At 43.0% G+C, this 22,241-nt stretch overlaps 1 long non-coding RNA gene across 1 annotated transcript; it reads right to left on the bottom strand.

Moving 5' to 3' along the window:
- Positions 11,155-13,826, bottom strand: LOC110400568. Its single transcript, XR_002439940.1, has 3 exons — positions 13,409-13,826; positions 12,952-12,971; positions 11,155-12,834 (listed from the first exon to the last, which is right to left on the bottom strand). It is a non-coding gene; the product is annotated as an uncharacterized LOC110400568 (long non-coding RNA).

The following is a 22,241-nucleotide window of genomic DNA, read 5'->3' as shown; positions in this document are numbered from 1 at the left end:
CTGGGGAGCAGCACTGGTGTCATCTCCAGCCAGCACAGGGCCTCTGTGAGGTACTTGGGTTGGGTCACAGCCAGGCTGCACCTCCAGCCCTGGCCATCAAGCAAGCAGAGCAGAAAGCCTCTGGGGGGAAATCTCAGTGCTCCTCAAGGCCTGTGCCTCACCTGTCCCATATCCCACCACCCTTCCCAATGGCTGACAGCTTCGTTTGCATTGGTAATGGCAGTGTAGGCACCGACAGGACAGGGCTGGCAAGCGGCTGCAACCCTTCATTTTTTCTATGATTTTTACCATTCTCTACTGAAATTGTTTTATGAACTACAAACGCTATATAGATGCATTTATTTGTTTTATTTTATATTTCACTTCTCAGATGGAAAAAAAAAAGCCTATTTGCAAAGACAGCTAGAAACGTAGATGTATTTTACATGGCCTGGTAGGCTCTGGGTTCTGATTCCCCAGCCTGAGTTTGATTTTTGACTCAGTTGCTGAGCTGCAAGCAGCCCTGTCCAGATCACTTGTCTGCTATGACTCAATTTCTTCTTTTCTCTTTCCTTTGCTCACTCTATAAAACCCTCCATGAAAAAAAAACCTCTCTAAATCCCTCTTCTAGCTGGGAGTTTGTACGTACAAAGGAGGGAGAGATCTGGGCTGGAGTAACAGTAGGGAAGAAACCCTGCTAACAGTGTGATAAAAACAACCAGCTATGTTTCCAAAAGCAAACAGCACCACTTGTCTGATCCTACTTTGTTCACCAGCTAAACCCAAGCTGGAACAGAAGCCAAACCTCTGGCCAGTTCACATCTGGACTTGCCAAAACAAGAGCTGGGGAGCCCCTGTGCCTCTGCCTGGTGCCCCAGGCTGCACCCACAAATCGCCATAGGTCTAAAGGATGCTTGCACTCTTGGGCTTGTACCAGCCAACTCCCCTGGAGCCGTTTATTCCATCCTCCTGCTGCTAAAACATGAGAGACAATAGCACTCTGCCTGCAGTTAGCAGTGTTAACCTCCCTTGTGCACACTCCTTACTGCCAATAAACCCATATCACAGAGCAGGTACTTGTAAACTTTTCCTTTGCATCCTATGTGGATGATACTGGGTTTTATTTAAACATTTCCCTTATTTCTCAATCTTTTTCCAGGCTATTTAAACCACAAAAATGGCCAGCAGACACAGCTGGGAAACACACTGCAGCACAAAGAAAAATAATAAGGATTGGGAGGAGTGGTTTTTTTTTTTCCCCAAACTACAGAACTGTAATTGGGGCTTGTGTTTATTTATTTATTTATTTTTAAAGCTCAGCTGGAATATGAACTCCTTAATGTTAGTTTAACTTATGGAAAAAGGAGGGCATTAGCATATTCATAAAAATTTACCTTGTTCTGAAACTGTAGACATGTTTCACCTTTTAATTTCATGATTAGTGTCATTTCATCATAGGGGAAAAGCCACTTTTTTCTATCCAGCGGCACAAAATGAATACAAATCAAACACATGCTTTCTGGAATTATTCACACAATGTTTTCAAAAATCGACATAGTTCAATAGTTGAGCAATAAATTTTCTTACTAATGAGACACTAAAAAATGTTTTTGATGTTACGCCCAGGGAGAACTAGTTATTGCAGATTTATAGGCAATCTGTGCAAAGACTGTCCTTTGCTTCCAATGAGTTTCTAATTTTGATTTGATGATATCCAGCTGCAGAGATTTGGCCATGATATTATATGACTTGTGATATCACATCTCTACAGTATTTTCTTCACCCTCAACAACTGGCCTTTCCATACTCACACTGGACTGTAACATGCCTTGGGTTCCCTGTACAGACCCATCCACAAAGCATACGTAGTTACAGTAAATGCATCTCGTAACTCTCTGAATCACACAAGGCAAACTTAAATTTTGCTGAAAACACAGCTTTTCTTATCAGTTCCTCTTGCACTCTCTTTGTTGCTGGGACCTGTAGGGCTAAAGTAAGTGGAAATGTGCACAGTGATGCACCAAGGCCTTTCAGGCAGCATTTTCCCCTTCCCCTTGTTTCAAGCACCTCTTCCAGCAGGGAAGCCTGTCAGCCTCATAACACTTAAGAGTCAGGCACCACATCAAGAGCTGGAGTTGCTGCAACCTGCCCTGCACACAGGGAGATTTGAGGGCTGCCATTAAATCCTGCCACTGGGACCTGAGCAACACCTATGGCTTTCATAATAGAGTCCATACATGAGTCCTCAACATGGTAGGCTGCGTGAAGGTAATCTCTTCTGCCACCATTATGGCGATGAGGAGGCTGAGCAGGAAGGTTTCTCAATTGAACAAGGAGTATTTTCCCCTCTTAGGAAAGGCAGAGTGGTGCATAACCACCAGTGGCCCAGTGTAGAAGCTGATTTCCATGACTGCAACAGATCCCACCAAAGACAAGTACAGATCTTCCCTGGGGACATTTTTAATCTGAAACAAACTGAGTGATGCCGTATTGATACTGTTGGCAGGCCTCCTTCCATCGGAAATGAGGGAATGTGGTATCTCTCAGAGGGTAATAACAAGGCTCCTTGCCTGGATACAAGAACGATGAGTGCTTCAGAAGTGCTGATGATTAAGGCCCATGTTTAGGACGTTTGGAAAAAGCAGTCTCCAAAACGAAACAGCCATCAGCCAGTTCTCTCCGCTGCTCGCCTGCCTTCCACCCACATGGCGGCCTTGTGGGCAGCCTGCAGACAGGCTCTGTGAGCGCGTCTGGCAGCCGGCTCCCCCACCATGTGTGCCTCAACACGCAGGGGCTGCCTAGGCCGCCATGTGCTCCGGCTCGGCCGCGCCGTGCCTCGCAGCCCTACTGCCTGCACCCCGCGGCCTAGCCCTTCGCACCCTCCTCAGCCAACAGTGCAGGCACATCTGCATCCCTCAGCCAGGTTGTTGCTTCGTGAGGTTAACATGCAATCATCTCAACAGATGACGACCACTTTTTTTGAGGTTTTTTTCCCCCTTTTTTTGTGGAGTCTGCAGCTCATGCTGTAACTGAAAAGTGTGGCTTCTAGCATGACGCAGTAAGACAGTGGTGTATTAAGCTGAGCGACTGCAAACAAAACTCTGCAGAGCTATTTTTCATTAAACAAACGTTCCTAGCTTCCAGAAAATGACGAGGAGTCTGTGGCCACCCTAATTGTATAACATTAATTGATAACTCAAGAACATGTAAGCCAGCTACTCCTCCAAGGTGCTGCTAGAAGCACACCCATAGAAAGCAAAACAAGTGATTTCAGCAGGGACTCCTCTGTGAATTGGGCAGAGCCATCATCTCTCATTCCTTGCATGTCATATATGTGCATAGTTCCACATAAAGCGTGTCTCTGAACAACACAGAAGTACTACGGAAAGTTAAAAGTTCACAGAAGCACATTCAGAATGACAACTTATTCCTATCTTTCAGTAAGCACATTATACACTGAAGAGTTGCCTTTTATTTTTCCTCATAACCCAGGCTTTGGGTCTCCTCGTCCTCATACACACCTTCCAGTCACATTTCTATCTTCAAATTCATCGCTAATACAAATGATTTCAATAGCACTTCACAAACATACACGGAAAATGCAGCCAGATGTCTTATTTGGATTTCAGAAAGGCAAAGAAGTGTCAGAATTAAATCTGGATTGCTGTGATGTTGCCAAAAATAGTTTCTGCACTCTCTCTGTGCCTGTGAAGATGGATCCCAAGGCCAAACACAGAAATTAGCTTCCATATCAACATTTTACTGTCACTTTCATCACCACGCCAATAGATTAGTTAAAATAACATCGTTTACTGGCATGGATTGTTATTGCAAACAGATGTCATTGTTAGGATAAAGACAAGTTCTTCTATTTCATCCAGAAACTTATTCATGGAAATTTTGATTTTTCTCATTGAAACTACAAACATTTTTCAGTCTTTGAATCTTTCACCCTCCAAAAACACTTCAGGGTGTGTTTTGTGGGTTTTTTTTTTTTTGTCCCCTTTTCCAAGAAAGAAGAAACCTGCCTTTTGCTTGACAAGGCAGAATTTAAGTAGATATTTCCAGTTGAAGGTTTTTCTTCCAATAGAAGACAAACATTAATGGGAAAAATATCCATGAACAGCTCTAATTTCCTGTATATCTTTCATAATTGCATCTAATTGCATACTGCTTCCTTCAGCTCTTCTTTGTCTGGAGTTGACTAACTCTAGTTTCAAATATATTCATATTTTTCCACATGTCTAGTCTCTGAGCTGCCTTGTCTGTTATTCAAATCAAATCGGACATACTATTTACAATGATTGCTTTTTGCTGCCCTCCTGTATCATTAAGGGAGTGGATGCACATTTCACTTCATTCTCTACAAGGGAATATGAAACGCTATAACAGTCTGAGACTGGCCACCAGAACACAGCAGCTCAGAAGGGATGGAGTAATAGTGCACCCCACAGAAATCTGAAATCTTTGTCCCATGGGACAAAGAATTTTTGAGTGTCTATATTTCATTTATTTAATCTACTGACAATGTATTAAATATTAACTACCACACCATAATAGATTCTATGTATCATTGAGAAATAACTATAAAAATCACCCTATACAAAAAAGTAGTAGTGGCAAAATTGCATTCTTTCTCGTTCTGCTCCAGAGAAAATAACAACAAATAAGGTCACATTTAGCAACTGCTTTCATGTAATACGTTGACTCATTCCTCCTCTCTGGTTCTGTTTATTTCATATACTCTGCCTAATAGGCTCTATATTACTCCTACATGAAAGCTGCAATGTGTTCTTGAGCTCTAGCGACGAGATGGAAATTCTTAGCATTTCACAAAGGCCCTAGACTCTACTCCTACTTGGATCAATGGAAGATTTCCCTAGACCTCAGTAAGGAAGGATCAGGCACTAAAATAAAGATCCTTTGGGAAAAAAAAAAAAAATGCCCTACTAGAATCCATAGTTAAAGTCCAGCAACTCAGTCTTTCACATGCTCTTGAGCCCTCTTAGAGTATGGGAGAAATGACACTAGCAAGAAAAGACACCTTTTCAATACAAGGTAAATCTTAAGGGAAAACAGAAAGCATTTGCATAAACAATCCTAGGGCATACACTAACTTGCTGGCTGCTGGAAAATCCTAATCTGAGCCTAGAGAACACAGGAAAATCACAGAGCAGCAATGGAGGGCCCCGTGGCAGTGAGTCACACAACCCTCAGAGCTGGTGGAGCATGCAGGCACCCCAGTACCTTGGTGACCATCAGTTTCCAAATCATCATGAATGCAAGGGTGCTTCTCACTGTAAGCACTCGAGGACATCAGCTGCCCCACCAACACCAGCCCTCTCCATGGGATGTTTTTTTTCCAGGGTCTTCCCACATGTAATGCTGTAATGTGATGGAAAATACTGCAATAACAGCAGAGAGGCACAATCCCAGGCTGCAACAAACAAGAACAAGCCCAAACACAGCAGCCATGGATACAAAAACAAAGGAAGAAAAATTGCTTACCTTCAGAAGGCCTCAGGTACACAAAGATCTCCAGCAAGATACCCTTACCTCCACTACCAACCCTTACACGAGGCCTGGGAAGAGGTGGATCCTGACTCCACCCCTTCCAATCACTCAGGTGCATTGCATGCACCCGAGCTCCCCTGGGTTGGCCCTGGCCTTTCCACCAGGTGCTCAATCACTGGTTCAGACCATGACTTAGCATTTCCACTACACCACAACACTGCAAATGTCCATTATAGCTTGAACTGGCTGTTGCAGAGCCAGTATTTGTTCATATCCTGACTTGTGGTTGTGTGCTGTTTTGCTTTAATGGGTAAAAATCTTTACCCTACATCTAGTATAAATGCCTTCAGGGGGAACTGCTATGTCTCACCACTCAGGGCTGAGAAAAGAGCAAAAATTAGTTACTGATGGAGGAGGAGCCCAGAGAAACTCTAGCCAGAATTTCTCTATTATGTGTTTGCCTTGACTGTAATTATGTTTCAGAATAATTTCTGTGTCAATCTTCTGCTTCCAAATATAAATGTCACTTCTCTTACCCAGGTTCAAAACAAACTGTCAGTTTGAAATAGCTTCTAACACGCTAATAATGAAATACCATTTTACCCCCACTGAGAATAAAATGCTAGCACTAATCATACCATTCTAAAGGGCTTATAAATCAATAAACTGAGAGGCAATGAATGAACAAAATGCTGATTGAAATCACAAGCACATCAAGTATCTGCAGATAATCAGTGTCACATGTTTAAAAAAAAAGAGAGAAATAATTTTCCCTAAACATGTGGATACACACAGTGCCTGGCTAGATTTTATTCTCACAACATGGTTTGATTACCTCACCGAGGTAGATGAAAGCACAATTAAATGCTAGAAAAATTAGAGCAGTAGATCACTTTACGATGTGACATTCACAACCCAGAGTGGTACAACTTCATAATAAACTGTCTCCAGTAGCTAGGATTTCTCCTGTGCCTATTTTCTCTCTTCGCTGCTGGGATGTCACCCCGTATCCTTTGATCATGAGCAGTTCTGGTGCAGGTCCTGGGGCCAAGGGCTATGTCATCTGGCCAACAGAGTGGCCATGAGCTAATCCCAACGCCTAACTGGGGCTGTTCCCACCACACAGCTCAGATTCAGTTCCTCATTAACCCAACCCCATCCCACCCCACGGCATGGGGAGCTTGGGGTATGACTCTCCCCTCCCACATCCAACGTGTCCTCCGGTTTCCCATTGCTTCTCTCCTTGCAGCGTATGCATTGTGGCTCTTGGCCACGTGCAGACTTCTGTGAGCAGCTCCAGGCAGGTGACTACCTCTGGTATCTTGTATAACATAATTGCTTGGTGTTGGCAGCTATGGTATCGTTGTTAGCTGAATACAAAACACAATTTAAACGTTCCTCCCTGGGTGAGTCATGTTCCTCCCCATCCCATAGATACTAAGAGACCTTTGTAAGCAGTGTTGGGAAAATATTTTCTCGAACGTGCTATTGCCTTTAATCAGTGCTTCGTGCAACTGCCGTTACAGAACTGCCATCCCACCTGGGGATGTCTGCAAAGTTCTGCTGTATGAAATGCTAATGAAAATTTTGGTTTCTAAGTTTCCTAGGCATAATGGAAGCATCCCAGTGCCTAATCTCAGGCCCAGCCATGCTGGCAATGCAAGCTTCTGTATTCAGGTGTAAGTCATTTGTGGGAAACCCTCTTGGAGGCAGGAATTGCACTTTATCAACCAGCTGTTGGCCACCAAGTCACAGCACATCAGCCCCGTGTTTGTCACTCAAAGAATGCTCCCTGTCTATAACTGATAGGATCACACTTGTCACCTATCAGCCTTTGGCCAAGAGCTGTTTTCCAGGCCCAAAGGAATTGCTGCAGGGCTCTACAGCACTTCACAGCTCACCTAGGTAGCCAGTCCCATCCCTCTCATCACTGGAAGGGAGCAGGTAAGAAATCCTTAATACCTTGGAAGAGGCATACTTGTATCTTTAATAAAACCAGAAGCCTTGTTCTGCACGTAAAGGCTGGCACTGGACATAAAGAGAAAATGCTTAATGCAAAACACCAACAGATCATCTCTTTCATTTGATGTAAACTGCTGACGCAATAGATTTCAGTAATTTCCTGTGTGAGAGTAAGAACAGCTCTTAGTAATTGTCAACTCCAAATTATTTCCTCATATACTTTTTGAATCTTCCATAAAGATAGATTTTGTAATCTATTTCAAGAGAAAAGTTTGCGTGATGCATCAAGAATTCTCTGTAACTTCTCACTGTGAATCTTGATGCAACAGAATGAATACAGTGCAACAGAAATGAAGATGTTGGGGTTTTATGACAGAGCTTTTAATTAAAGATCTAGGAATAAATGAAGATGGAATTTTCTTCCTAGACAATTGTACATTCATGTAATGAATATTAACATTGTCTTTTTTTCGATACTTAATGTTAATAGAAGCGGATTTTATGTATTAGTCCAAGTATCTTCAAGGACTTGCAGAGCCAATATACAAAAATGGATCCCTATTTTAATAAATAAGCTTTTCTGAATAGGTAAATGGATTAACTGATAAAGAATCATGAAAAGCTTTACAAACGTCTGTTGATGAACTTGTTAACAAAATATCACACAATGCTTTGTTTGCATGAGAACCAGTAGCAGAACTGCAGCAGTAAATGCATCCAGCAGTGTTATGGGATTTGGGCACCAATCTTCAAAGAGTATTGAGAAGCCTAACTACTGCTGCAACCCAATACAAATTTAACCTGGTGCTTAGGAGCTGGGTATTCAGAAACTCAGACTTACACCATGGAGGTTTAGAAATTAGAGGTCTGATCAGCCCTTGTTCACCACCATTGATTGCAGTCACTGGAGGCTCTGATTCCTTTAAACTGACTGGGATATCAGCTGAAAATGTCATTGTAGGTGGGTATATTGTGTATGCATGGGCACAGTCAGCAGAAGCCTGAAGAACGTCACAAACAGCAAGGACAGCACAGGTTATTCATTACCATGTTAATACTAAAAGATTAGATTATCATTATATGCTGAAAAGTGGAAAAACTGACCATTAACTTGGAAACAGTCTTGTAGAACTTCTCCTACAAGCCGTTCACAAACATCTCATGTTGTCAGATGACTGTTGCTGAAAGCTTGGGGACAGCCAGCAACAAATTGTCCTAAATATTAATTTTAAGGTAAATTTTAAAGCCATTACAGAGTTCTTATGAGGTGCGCTTGTGCAGGAGCCCTCAGTAGGCTTTGGCATGTGTCATGGGTACAAGTGGCAGCTCCACGCAAGCACACAAAAAGAGGCCCAGACTTGAAAAATTCAATGTGTTTCACAAGAAAGTGGCCATTTTTTCCTGTTTTCACATTCATGGCAACAAGGTATTGTAGCCTTGTGAATATTCACCTGATACTGAAAACATTATACTGAGTTTTTTCTCGGTACAGTATTGTTTTCTTAAATCTCTGTTATGCTATGCTGCCACTCTATGTCACAAGTGAAATCAAACAGCAGCAGGAGGTTTTATAAAGACGTAGAACATTTTGGTGAGAACAGACCCTGCCATTTGCAAGGTTTAAGCTGTCCCTGCTCTGACAGGCACCCAGCAGCAGTCAGCCCGTGGGGCTGGTTTGGCTGCTGGGATTCAGCTAACCCACTTGCAGCCTTACTGGACATGATTGCTTGCTTGGAGAGACATAGAAGACATAGAAAAAGAAGGTATGCTCTTTGTGCAGTTTTGATCAGGTATGCAGGTCTCTCCTTTTTCCTACTCCTCCAACAAACTGTCTGGATACTGCAGCACAGCTGTCTTGGTAATTATGAGAAAGTCCCCATCAGTGCTCCAGTGAGAGCAAAAGTAGGGAAGACCACCCTGACTTCATCTATCTTCATTTAACTCCTATTTTAAAACATTTGTTTGTGAAGCTGTGTTCTTGACAGGGAGCAGCTACACACAGACCGTTGTATTCAAGCTACTTTTTGGTAGCAGCTAATTAATGCCATTGACACACAACAGAGAAGAAGCCAAGGCAAGATGTGCTGTGGCCTCAGCTCCTTGCTGAGCACAGAGACAGCATCTCAGGGACCATCCCACACTGCTGGCAGCCACCAGGAATCCAAGAGCTCATGGGGAGAACTGGGGCTTGTAGGTCCAGGAGGCTGGGCAACCAGCAGCCCAACGCTTGGGGGAAATGCTCCAGTGCTGCACACTGAGTCTGGAGAAGCAGTAATCCCTGCCTCTGAGATGTAGGGCATTAAGTAGGCTGATATTGGACTGCCATTTCACTGGAGTTTCTATCAGTTACACTCAAAGTCCTCAAATGGTAGGAAATGTCAGGATGTAAGCTGCAGAGAGAACCTTACCTCCGCCCTTTTTGTGTGTTTGTGCCACACAGAGTAAAGCAGCACTCTGTTAAAATCAGAGACACAGCTTCATCCAGAAATGTGGGGGAGCATCTACTTCAAACTTTTCATATTTTTCTAATGTCCCTTCAGTTTCAGATTTAACACTTGGTTAATTACTGTTTCCTTCTGACAGTCACAGCATTCCACCTAAACAATCTTTGAGCTCTGCTTCAAGCAAGGAAAAAAATAAATAACGAAGTAACCTGGCTTGAAATACCATTTATTTGTAGAATGGAGCACTCGCTCTCTCCCCGAGCAGAGAGAACCTGGTAAAGCAAGGGGTGAATAAGGCCTGGCTTCGGTGAAGTTCCTCCTTTCTGAAGCTTCTACTGACACCTGCTGGAGACAGAATCTAAATGTCGGACACTTCTTGGATGCTCATTTTAAATTCAGCGTCCAAAAAGTGCAGGAGGGATTTAGGCACAATATACCTCACTCCTCCATTTAATCAACAAAGCACACTGAATGCCTGTAACAATAAAACACTGTCATAATCTACAAAGCTCGTCTGCTTTCATCTGAGTTTACAGAATAAACCTGGCTACACCTGAAAAACAGACCCAAACTACAACCATGTATACGCCATGTTTCCACAGCCTGAGAAAAACTAGATTTGCAAAATAGAGAGGTGGGATTCAGAGCTGGGTTCTGTTCCAGATGGAGAGGGGTTTGGAGAAGTGGAGGGAGGAAGAAAGGTCTCCCCTGCTGCCCTCAGCAAGTTAGAAGAAGAACGGGACCTGGCAGTGGTGGACAGACTTTCCTTCCCTTGTACAACAGCCCCACACAGAAGTGGAGGCAGCAGTGAGGTCAGCAGGCCCAGCTCTCAGTGCCCTTGCATCCTGGCTGGCAGATATTGCTGGGGAACACTGTATGCATTTGTTGTCACTACCAAGGTCACTCAGTGCAGCGCTGCTGGAGTCAGCAGTTGGCTTACACATCATAAAGCAATCAAGTGCTTTCTGCAAAGCACCCCAGCACTGCACGGCTGCTTGGCACAGCCCATAGCATAGTGCAGAACAAACCATGGGAGGGAAGGATTGTGTGACCCTATGAACCTGCATCACACTATGACCCTAACATACAGGCACAATCCTAAAGCAATGTAAACTAGAAAAAGCATCTCAACTTTAATAGATGATTTGTGCTGGTGTAACACTCTCCTCTTCTGATTGGGCATGAGGCAGAGCAAGCCACTGGGAGACCTAAACCCTTCCTCCAATTTCAGGTTAATAATGTTAATGCACTCATAACAGCTCAGAAGTGAGACATGTCTGACCAAAAATGCCTTTGCTGTGGTTATCTCACGTTGTCTAGGTCAAAACAGCAGGATTTTCACTAAAGCCCCAGACTGCAACATACAGTAGAGACCCATACACCTTTTCCTCCACACATCAGGATTTTCTAAAATGAGTAAAAGTATTTGGGGGGAAATTTTCATTTTGTATATGCAAAATTGACCCTTAGATTTTGAGTTCTGGCCAACTGGAGACAGTTACAGTGTGAGGTATTTTTTTGCTGCTTGTGTTCTGGTTTTCATTCTTGTGTGTTGGTGGTGTTGTTTTGTTTTTTGTTTTTTTTTTTTCTTCCTTCTGCAGAAGGAAAGGAAAAACTGAATCGCTTGTTTATTAGCTTTTCAGGTTCATCCATCCTTTCATTACCACCCTGCTCGTATCAGGTCAACTCCAATGGGTCGTGCAGCTGATGTCCCACTGCCCGCGGCCAGAAGGTGGCAGTGGAAGAGCACCGTTGAATGGTCCCCGTGCATTGAACACATGGTCAGGAAAAAAAAAAAAGATACTGCATCAAGCAACGGAAGAGTAGACAGCTGCATTTCGGAGAATTTTAAGAGGTATTTTCTGCCTCGGAGTACCAAAATGCGTGACCCCATAGCTGTGATTGTGTAAGAAGACTCATTTGTTCACTGTAAAACAGAGAGAAAAGCTTTTGAGACAGCTGTAATCACTTTAATTACTCAAATGGGTAATTAAATTTGAGCACCCGAATATGTTTTCAGGCTGTTAAAATGGGCCTGAAAACATAAAGGGCTGCACTGTAAGCAAACATCACAGAGTTTTCCCAGCATTGAGTTTTAGGTCTGTGTTTGTTCATGAAACCCCCCCCCCTTTTCTTTGCCCTTGCTGTTAGGAAAGCCCAGGAAAACCTTCCCTGGGAAGAGTCACATAACATGTCTGTACTGCTCCTGCAGCTAGACTGCAAGAAAAGCCAGCACCAGAGGGGAATGCAACAGCTGCTCTGCCCTATCCCTTAATGAACATTTGTCTTATTCTCTAAGAAAGAGGGCAGCATCAGACCACAAAGAAACAATAAAATTTCATATTTTCCAACTCTGAATTGAGCAGGGGCATTAGCAGACTTAGAATAACAACTTGGTGAGCCAACCAGAGACATGGGAGAAAGTTTGGGAAAGTGGGAAGAAGTCATGAGTTCGTCATTCAGTTTAAAATACAGAAAAGGTGCCTATAAGAAGGATCAGGCTGCTAAGGCAAGCATGAAAATGACATAAGCATACTGTTTTAAAGCTTTCTCTCTGCAAAGGCTTGGGATGAGATTGAACAAGTAACATCAGGACTAGCAGGAGTCAATTACAACAATGCACAGAGAGAAGGGAACCAAGCAAAGCACTGATTTTCTGGCAAGTGAAAATAAAAGTCATCAGCACAAAAAGAAAAAAGGCTAAAACAGTCAGTGCCTTATTTTGTGTATCTGAGTGAAAAGCTGAAGGGTGGACAATGGCAGATGTAAGCAGCAGCAGCAATAGAGCATTGGGATCTCTCCCCAGAAGCACAAAAGGAAATGTCAGCACACTGAAGGTATTCCGAAGTTTTCACACTGCCTGAGCCTGATGGATTTATCTCAGGAACCCAAACAAGGAGGTGGCAGAAGTAATGTCAGAACCTCTCATGGTTATCTGAGGGAAGTCAGGGAGCGTCAATAAGCATCAGAAGGCTCGAAAAGGGCAAACGTATTCAGTTTCTAAGAAAGGAAGGAAAAGACTAATCAGGGATTTGTGTATCAGTCAGCTTACCTTCAAATGCCAGAAAAACCCTAGAATGAATAAAATCTTTGTGAGCGTATGAAAGAAAACAAGGAAATGATTAAGAGCCAGAATGGATTTGTCAACTGCAAATCCTCTCAGAGCAAACTCATTTCTTTTTATGAATGGGTTGAAGGTCTGGATAGAGGGAAAACAATAGACATCATCTAAAAATCACAGAATGGCTATTGATATATTTGCTAAAGACTTTTTCATTCAAAAGGTCGAAACGGAAGTTCTACTTGAAACGCTGATATTGCACAGGTCAAACAGACTGAACAAACCCCTTGTGCTAAGCAAAAAGTAGCTGTAACCAGTGGCTCATAATCAAAACCCTGTAATTAACTATTATAACGTGACAGAAAGCACAGCAAGGTCCTAGGCCACAAAAAATGAGAATTTGCTCAAATGCAACAACCACAAAAACAAGGGAAAGAAAGCTGCTTACCTTCAGAAGACCTTAAGCATATAAAGATCTCTAGCAAGAGACCCTCACCTCCACTGCCAACCCTTAAATGAAGTCTGGCAAGGAGTGGATCCTGGCTCCACTTGTTCTGGTCACTCAGTGCACTGCATGCACCTGAGCTCCCCTGGGTTGGCCCTGCCTTCCCACCAGGTGCTCAATCACTGGTTCAAGCCGTGACTTAGCATTTTCACTACAATTGTCGTGGATCTGGCTATGTTCAAAATGCTTTTATAACATCCTGGTAGGTGCAACTGGAATCTGTACTGTTAAAGCTCTACAAAACACTAAGATGGGAAGAGATGCAAGTATATTAATGACAGGGGTGGAAACTCAAACAAGCTGGACAAATTGGAGAAATGGTATGAAAACACTGGATAAGCCCTTACAGTTCCAAGCAGAAATATGTACAGCAGGTGGAAGTGATAAGATGCAAAAATAAGAAATGGAAAAAAAACAGAAACTCCAGAAATCCATGTTTATGGGAAATCAGGAGCCAAACACAAGCCAATGTTTCTCTGCGGTGTTATCAAATGCAGGTAATCCTCACTGCCACACACGTTACTGTTTTCTGAACAAAACTGATGTTTTCTTGCAAGGAAGTGATATTCACGCAGCACAACACTCAAATGCATTTGAGCCAGCGTACAACGATCCATTTCCTAACATCATGCACTTTCACAGGGCAATTAAGCAAAATTGCTTATGTGCTGTGAGAACAAACCTTGCTGGAAGGGACTGCAATAAAGAAGAACCCATCTCGCCTAATGGCGCTAACTCATTTCCCAAAACCTGAAATTGCTAAGTGGCCGTCTGCAATCAAAAGGTTTGACACGTTTTAAAGAACCTTTTCCTGCAATTGGCCACTCCTGAGCCGTCCCTCAGAGCTGCAGATGAAATGAATGGAATATGCATTGATTTGGCACTTTTAAAAACCCTCTAGCACAAGCACAAACCAGAATAACCTTCTGCCATAGCTTGTGAGAGGCAACCTTTGCTAGCCAACATTTCTAGGTTTTAACATTGTTTTATTTTATTCTAGCTCTGCTAGACAGAGAGGCTAAACACCAAAACAGTATCTATTCTGCAGGAAATGGGAGGCTGATCTACAAAGCTAAACACTTGAGCCCTTGAATATTTCCCAGTATGCTCCCTTTGGAACAATCCTTAGGAGATGCTGTGATTTAGCAAACAGAAGACTGGCACTGGTCACTGTTATCTGCTGCATCCATAGATGTAAAAACCCCAATTCCTCTCCCTGGCTTCTTTCATCTCAGTAGAAGATGTGACCTTTACAAGGGAAGTATTCTAGGTTCCAAACTACTTGTATAAACTTTTGTTTGTATGGTGTAATAAATCAAAGGCAGAAATAGCCTACAGGGTTCCTTGCTACACTGCTCACTGTGAGCAAATCATTTACTTTCCAGGGGACCATTAATTAGTATTGATTTTTCTTCTTGCTCAGACAGTTCACAGGCATATGGACAGAAGGCTGCATGCCAGCTCATATAGCATCCAGAGCCTGTTGTTTTCACCCTGCAGCTTTTCACACAGGTTGAAAAGATTTGCAAACCGAAGACACACTGAAACTAAGGTGATCTTCATATCACCTGTTTTAAGCATCTAGTGAAAGGAAATAGGTGAGAAGTGAGGATCAAATCACTGGCACATGTCCCCACATCCCTAGAGACTGACCTAGACACCCAACGTCAGGCTCTGAGCACCTGGTAGAGCTGTTCACTGTTCATTTCAGAGGGGCTGTGATGACTACAGCTTGCCACCAGCAGCTTGTCATTCTTGCTTTTGCTGCACCACCTGAAAAGAAAGCTTGAGGAACAGTCCTGGGGTTGTACCGAGCTCCTGCTGATCATTGGCACAAACTCTACAGCAAAAGCCAGTTAGGTAGGAACAAGACCGGCTTTGTACTGACTGCATTGATCCATCATCCTCCATCCTCTAGACAGCCCCAGGATCAGCAGGCATCTAAAAATTGGCTGTCAGTACCTTCTGCACAGAGATAGCAATTATAATTAGAAGATCAAGTTTCTTAAAAAGAACATGACAGCTTAGGAACAGCACTTTGCCACTCCAGTAGAAGCAGGAGGTCTACAATTAAGTGGAAACTTGATTCCTTCATTGCTGCCTCCTCCCCCACCCCAGTATTTTTGTTTGTTTGTTTGTTTTTGTAAGTTTTCAGTATCTATTTTCTTAACAGATTAGGAGAGTTCCTTTTATTTCAGTAGGTTTCTGACTTAGTGTCAGCTATTTTAAATCAACCTTTTGCATACGTGGATTTTATCTGTCTTCAAATGCCCAGTAAGAATGCAATCCTGTAAAACATATTGTTTAGTAAGCTGGACCTCCCTACAAAGCACTCCCATACCACCCAGCCTTCAGCAGCACTGCTGGCATTTTCCATGGGATAACTGCATGCTGGGTGGGGCAGGGGATGAAGGGTTTGTTGGAGGGTGAGTTCTGGCAGAGAGGGTGTAAAGCTGCTGGTGGGTGTGGGGAGCAGTGACTGTTTTTCTAATGTTGAAAGAATTAGGGAGAAAACAACTGATGAGCAGGCTCTAGGGAGGCAAACTTCGTGTGAGACTCCAGGGAGTATCTAGCCATTTTCTTAAATGTTAAGGCACTGAATACTGAAATGAAAGGGATTTGGTATTAGTTCCAGGGGAGCTTGATCCAGTGGCTAGTTCTGATTTAGAGCACTTGCTTCATCTCTGGGTTAGGATGATGATTACCTCTACTGATGCTCTTGATTTTGGGCATTGGGAAAGCCCCTTGTAAAGTGCCTGTTCGCTTAAATCTGATATGAAGGCTGCTGACCTCAGTGGGGCTGGAGCCCAGTTTCTCGGGTACCTGGGAGCAGCCCACAGGGTGACCCCATGCAATCACTGAGGCACAACAAGTGCTTTCTTCCCTTTTGTTCAGGTAGTTCTAGCCAAATATTCTTCAAAAGGAGGCATTCGAAGCTTGCCACATCACAGTGCTTGAGTGCTGTGAGTCACAGAGGGGTTATATCTTCCTATCAGGCTGCTCTTTGCTTCTCAAATGTGATACAGCCTGCAGTGAATGCATATCCCACCCTGCTGCTTATTCTGAACTAAGTGAAACTGTTACTCTGTGGTGGATTCTCGTAAGGCTAATTAGCGCTTACTGGTAAATATACATGTGGGGTTGAGATTCAACGGATAATAAGTATCTGTTGGATGCTTCTCCATTAGTATAAGAAATTAGCATGCACCTACATAGCTAAGCTCTGCTGTATTTAGTTGTGAGCGATGTCTTGCTTGCTGTGTTCCAGCAATTCTGGTTCGGGTGATTAAAAGTGGCAGTATCTAGCTCAGGAGGAAAGAATATTTTTCTGAAAGAGTATTGCTCTTCCTGGAAACATCTGTGCTCTGGGGCTGCCAAGACCAAATGCAGAAAGCAGAAATTTCAGGTCACAAGAGCTGTAGTTTCACAGAAAACACCTCCAGCTATCCAAAGATGAAACAGACTACTTCAAAGCTTCCAGCGCTCCTCTGTCATTTCTTTTGGTTTTAAAAATGTTTAGTTGCTGTAAATGGGTCAATAGCAAGAGTTTCTATTTACATTGCTTGTTGTTTTCTATCCTCTGGTTATGCTGTGAATGTTAAATTAAAATCTTGTGGAGAGGCACCTCAAAGCTCGGTCTGGAGCTATTATTTACAGCAGAAAATCGGAGAGACTTGGTTTAGTCTCTGGACTGCAACAAAGAAAAGGCAATATGAACACAGTAGTTCCTGCTCAAAGCTTTCTTACACAAAGAGCTTAGGCTTTATGCAATTAAATTAATCAAATTAATTAATCAAACTGCACATTTTTTTGTGTCAAATATCTAAAATTTAGGGTAATCTGGAGGGCTTGCGAGGATTTTAAATAGGGGAACTGCAAGGCTTGATGTAGCTCTAGATGACATCAACCTTTCTCTGGTCTCAGTATTTGAATGTGAATAGCCTTCTAAATCTGTACTCTCCCTTCAGTCTCTATTCACTGGCGTCAAAATTTATAAGACCATTCTTGTACCAGTTTGGCCTTCCTCCAGCCCACATTCCACCTCTGGTTTTGAACGCTTCACACTGTGACTGGAAGCAAAAATGTTTGCTGAACAGTCCCTATTTCCAACATAGCAAGCACTGCAAATTAGGCTGTGTTTGTTGAACATGAAGTTGCTGGCCCAACTGGTCAAGCTGATTTGTTTTGACACTAAAAATCCCATGTTTTTTCTTCTTGCACTCAAATCTGTGCTTCTCCAATCACTCAGCAAACCCATAAGGATCTAGAAAGCTACCAAAAGTTTTAATGTTTGCCCCATGGAAGTGAAATATCTTCTACGCTTTTACAGGTGACCTCATGAATTGAGGCATTTTAGGAACTGTTTATTCTTCTATGTTGATCGATTCCTTCAATGTACGTTGTTTTGCTTTGTTTTTCTTGATAATACATTTCACACATCTGGAAAAGCTATTTAACCCAGGGCCAATAGTTACTGTGCTATTTCTGTTCAAATTCTTACAAAGCAGATTTGAGCTAAACCCACAAATTAGATTTAAACTTCTTAGGACCATTTGGCTCATTGCATAGGAGCATCCACAGCATTCCAGAAAGGCTGTTTGTACAGTGCACTGGCGGAAGATTTCACCCAAAATGTTGAATGCTAATGTGCAGAATAAGTTGTTCACCGAACTGAGCTAGCTGACAGCTGTCACTGAGGATGAAAGTGAAGATGTGGTTTTAAAGCCCACATCTCTGAGTCTGGGTGCAGGGAGATGTCTGTATGAGAATTAATAGCCTGCAACTCAAGCAGAATATGTGGGGGAAAAGGGGTAAATCATCTCAGTAAGCAACTATGAGACACATTTTGAGTTCATAACCAAATTCCTCCAATAATTTAGTGACTTCAGGATGTGGGTAGTCTGGCTTTTAATTCCTATTCTGAAATCTGAGCTGTCTTTTATGTGCTCATCTTACCCTCATCAACAGCACATACTGGTAGTGCCATTTGAAACTGCTCCATGGGAAAACTTATTTCTTGATTTTGCAAAAAAGGAATAATTTTATGAACTGCGAGAACATGAAGACACTGTGTAAAATTTTTTTATGAAAAGGATTTGAACAGTGCTTTCCACAACGTCACAGAAACAAAGAAAACATCAGAATCATTGTGGTTGGAAAAGGCCGCTAGGATCATCAACCACAAACCCATCTCCACCGTGCTCACTAGCCATGTCCCTCAGTGCCACATTCACATGTTTCTTGAACACCTCCAGGGACTTGTTAGCTACAGCAAAACTGGGCTCCCCGAGAGTCTCTCTGCATTGGTGATGTTGCTAGAACTCGGTTTGCCCGTTGATGGTTTGCATTTCATCTGTCCTCAGTTTGTGGCAATCTTCCAAGAAAAAGCGCTATCAAATTAACTTGCCATAAATTGTGACTGACAACAATTGCAAACGTTGTACTACAAGTTTTAGCAAATAAACATTATTTTATGCAACAGACGTGAATACATGTTTTAATGAAGAAGTGATTCATAACAAAAATATTATTGACTTTGTTAAGATTAAGCTGGTCTGCCATATGCTGTGTCTAGTCCTTCAGATGGTTTCAAATTTATTTTTAATTTTTCTAAGTTATGCATATTAACAACAGATGCTGAATTTTAAAAGGACCTAATCACTGAGAGGAAATTGTTCCAAAGCCGAATATTGAAGGTTTTTCTTCTTAATGATTCAAAATATGCTGTATATATAGTTACTCAGAAAGTAATTTTTAATTAGTAATGTAGCTTATAAAGAACTCTTTCACGTGGCATTTGGATTACTTTCATCTCAATGCTGCCAGATCTGTATGCAATTTCCACAGGCGCTGAACTGGCCCACTGCAAGTGAAGGGGCCGTGCTCACAAGAAGGCTTGAGTAGTTCTTCCTGCATTCAAGAAGAAATGCAGCCTCTGGCTGGTTTCAGATGTAACCTTTGGATGGTTATTTTTTACTTGAGTGCAAAAAATACTAATTTTTCTTTTTTTGCCACTCAGTCCCTAGAAAGACATGTCATACAGTGCAGTGCAGTGCACTGCTTCTCCGTTACCCTCCCAAACACAGCTGGTTACACAAACTGGAAAAGTAGGATGTTCTATAACCTGTGACCATGAGACACAGCTGCCGTTTTGTTCCACTGCCACACGTCCTCTAGAGAGCTCACTTCTCTTATCACAGGTGTGATGGGGGTGACTGAATACAGCTCCCTGTGGCCAAGAAACCACAGACAGAGCGAGGCCACCTCAGATAGCTTCAAGCCCTCCTGCTGCCTAGCATCACATCACCAGCTGCTGCCTTATGCGCTCCCCTGACATTGGAATCCCCAGCTGTGCAGATCCAGCCCTCAGCACCGCGCTCATCGCCAGAGCTAAAACCCCTCCTGCTGCTGTGAGACACAGGGTGCCATTGTAGCAGCCTATCTGGAAACCAACAGTTGTGATCGGTGGAGAGGGAAATGCTGCTGCTCCTTTGCAAAGCACCAAGCTGCTCCCCACAGCCCTGCTCACTGCTGACTGTCTCCAATGCCAAATGGAAATGTAGGAACTGCAGGAAATACAGATGTTGGACTTAGAGCCATCTCCTTCCACTCTTTTGTATTTCCTGCAGAGGAAAAAAATAAAAAATAAAAGAGAAAATTACAACTTAATGATGTTAATTAACATAAACAAGATGCAAAGAATGCAAAGCCCAGTCAGCTGCTGACAGTGGTGATCCTAAATTGGTTTCTGGAAGGCTCTAGACACAACCCAGGGAGCTCCTGAGTGCATGTTTTATTATTTATATCAATTACTAACTGAATTAACTTAGTTTGACAAATCAGGCTGCAGAAAGGCAAAGCAAGCAACACCAGGCAAGAAAGCCAACCCTATCAGCTCCTTGTCAAAGAGAACCCAGAGAGGCACAACTCCCAGCGAGGGCTGGGAGGCTTTGAGCTTCATGCCCTTGACACCTCACTTTTTGGATAATTCATCAGCACTTAGTAAGGAGGCAGCCTGGTGGACTCATTGTGAGTTGTAAACCATTTGATCCACCCCCTGTGGACATCACTGTCCCTAAAGCGCAGAGCACTTGCATCTCTTTTCCTTCCCTGGGCAGAACCAAAGCAATGCTTCCTAATTTCAAACAGCTACCCAGATCTGCACATCCTCGAGGTTCCTGCCTGTATTGGTTTGTTTGTTTGTTTGTTTGTTTGTTCTTCAGTTGATCAGTGCGTTCAAAAGGCTGGAGGAGGAACGGGAGAGCAGAGAAGCATGTACAAAACAGGGTTGAACTAAGCCTGGTGAAGTAAGCCATCTGGTCACATCTACTTGGTAGGAATTTCCCCATTTGAAACTTTTCAGACAGGGAGTATGATACAGGTTTTGGAAGGAAAGGTCTCATTCCTACAAGCGGGTGCCTAAGATGCAGCTGCAGTTGTTCCCTGGGACTCTCAGTAGAGCAGAGGCGCAGCTCTGCTGGTACAAAGGACTGGCTACACAGGAGGACTTAGAATTCTGGAATTGTTTAGGTTGGAAAAGACCTTCAAGTTCATTAAATCCAACCATCAGCTTAACCTACACAGAACAATTTTGGGCCCAGAACAAGGATGCACTCTATGGGGAGGGATATTTACTCGATACGACCATTAAAGCCAGTGCTCCAAGTGGCAGAAAGATTCCTGCCAGCTGCAGATCTGCATGGCAAATAGCTACACATATGGTCTGTATGTCAGGGAAACATCTAACTGGCTATTTCTTCCTCCAGAGAGACACTGAAAAGAGAGTCATAGAATCATAGATATCCCAAGTTGGAAGGGACCCATAAGGATCATAGAGTCTAAATCCTGACAAGAGTTGAAGAGGATCTCCACTTTAGATCTCTGATTTCTGTATGTTTTCTGAGGTGGAATACAACTATTTTTACGAGGAAAAGAAAAAAGAAGTGGGCAGTGAGAGGGGAAGTCTGGAGGTAAACGTTTGTGTTACATATCTTCACACAGAAGTGGAAAGACAGCGATTTCACATGCTTCACTACCTGCACACAATTTCTCCCTGTGCTCTTCTCATCTGGTGGGCAGATTGATGGATGTGCTGCACAGTGCTGTCCAATTTGGCATTTTTTTCCCGGCTGCAGGTGCACTGTTTTCCGCTTTTATCTGTACCCTGCATACTCTTAGACTTCTAATTATAGCTCACCAATGCCAGCTCAACAAGCAAGATTCACTCAATTAAAACTACACAGAGCATCTGTTGTTCAGCTGCCATGAAAAATGACAGCTTTCCTCATGTCTCTCAGCTGAGAGGCACTCACTGTTGTCCTGTAACTGTCTCATGGCAGAGTCTGCCTCTGACCATTCCAGGTAATCTGCCATTCCCCAAATACAGCTCCTGAGCTTGATACAAATATAGCTCTCTCAGTTTTCTTGATCCAGGTACAAGGAATGAAGTTAAATCAATGCACCTCACAAACACTTTACTCTTTGGTGACTGCTCTGGAGGTCTGTGAGAGATCAACTCTACCTGGCCCTGAGTTAACTGTTGTTTTGCTTTTATGGCTTGATTTAGGATGAGAAGTAATGGCCTTAAGTTGCACGAGGGGGGAGTTCAGGCTGGATATTAGGAAACATTTCTTCTCAGAAAGAGCGGTGCTGCACTGGCACAGGCTGCCCAGGGAGGTGGGAGGGTCAATGTCCCTGGAGGTGTTCAAGGTGGGGATGGGTTGGACTGGATGATCTTAGTGGTCTTTTCCAACCTTGATGATTCCATGATTCGATG

Source organism: Numida meleagris, chromosome 5 (genome assembly GCF_002078875.1).
Source record: "Numida meleagris isolate 19003 breed g44 Domestic line chromosome 5, NumMel1.0, whole genome shotgun sequence".
Classification (NCBI taxonomy): Eukaryota; Metazoa; Chordata; class Aves; order Galliformes; family Numididae; genus Numida; species Numida meleagris.
The sequence above is the reverse complement of the archived record's forward strand: the minus strand, read 5'-3'. Positions and strand labels throughout refer to the sequence as shown.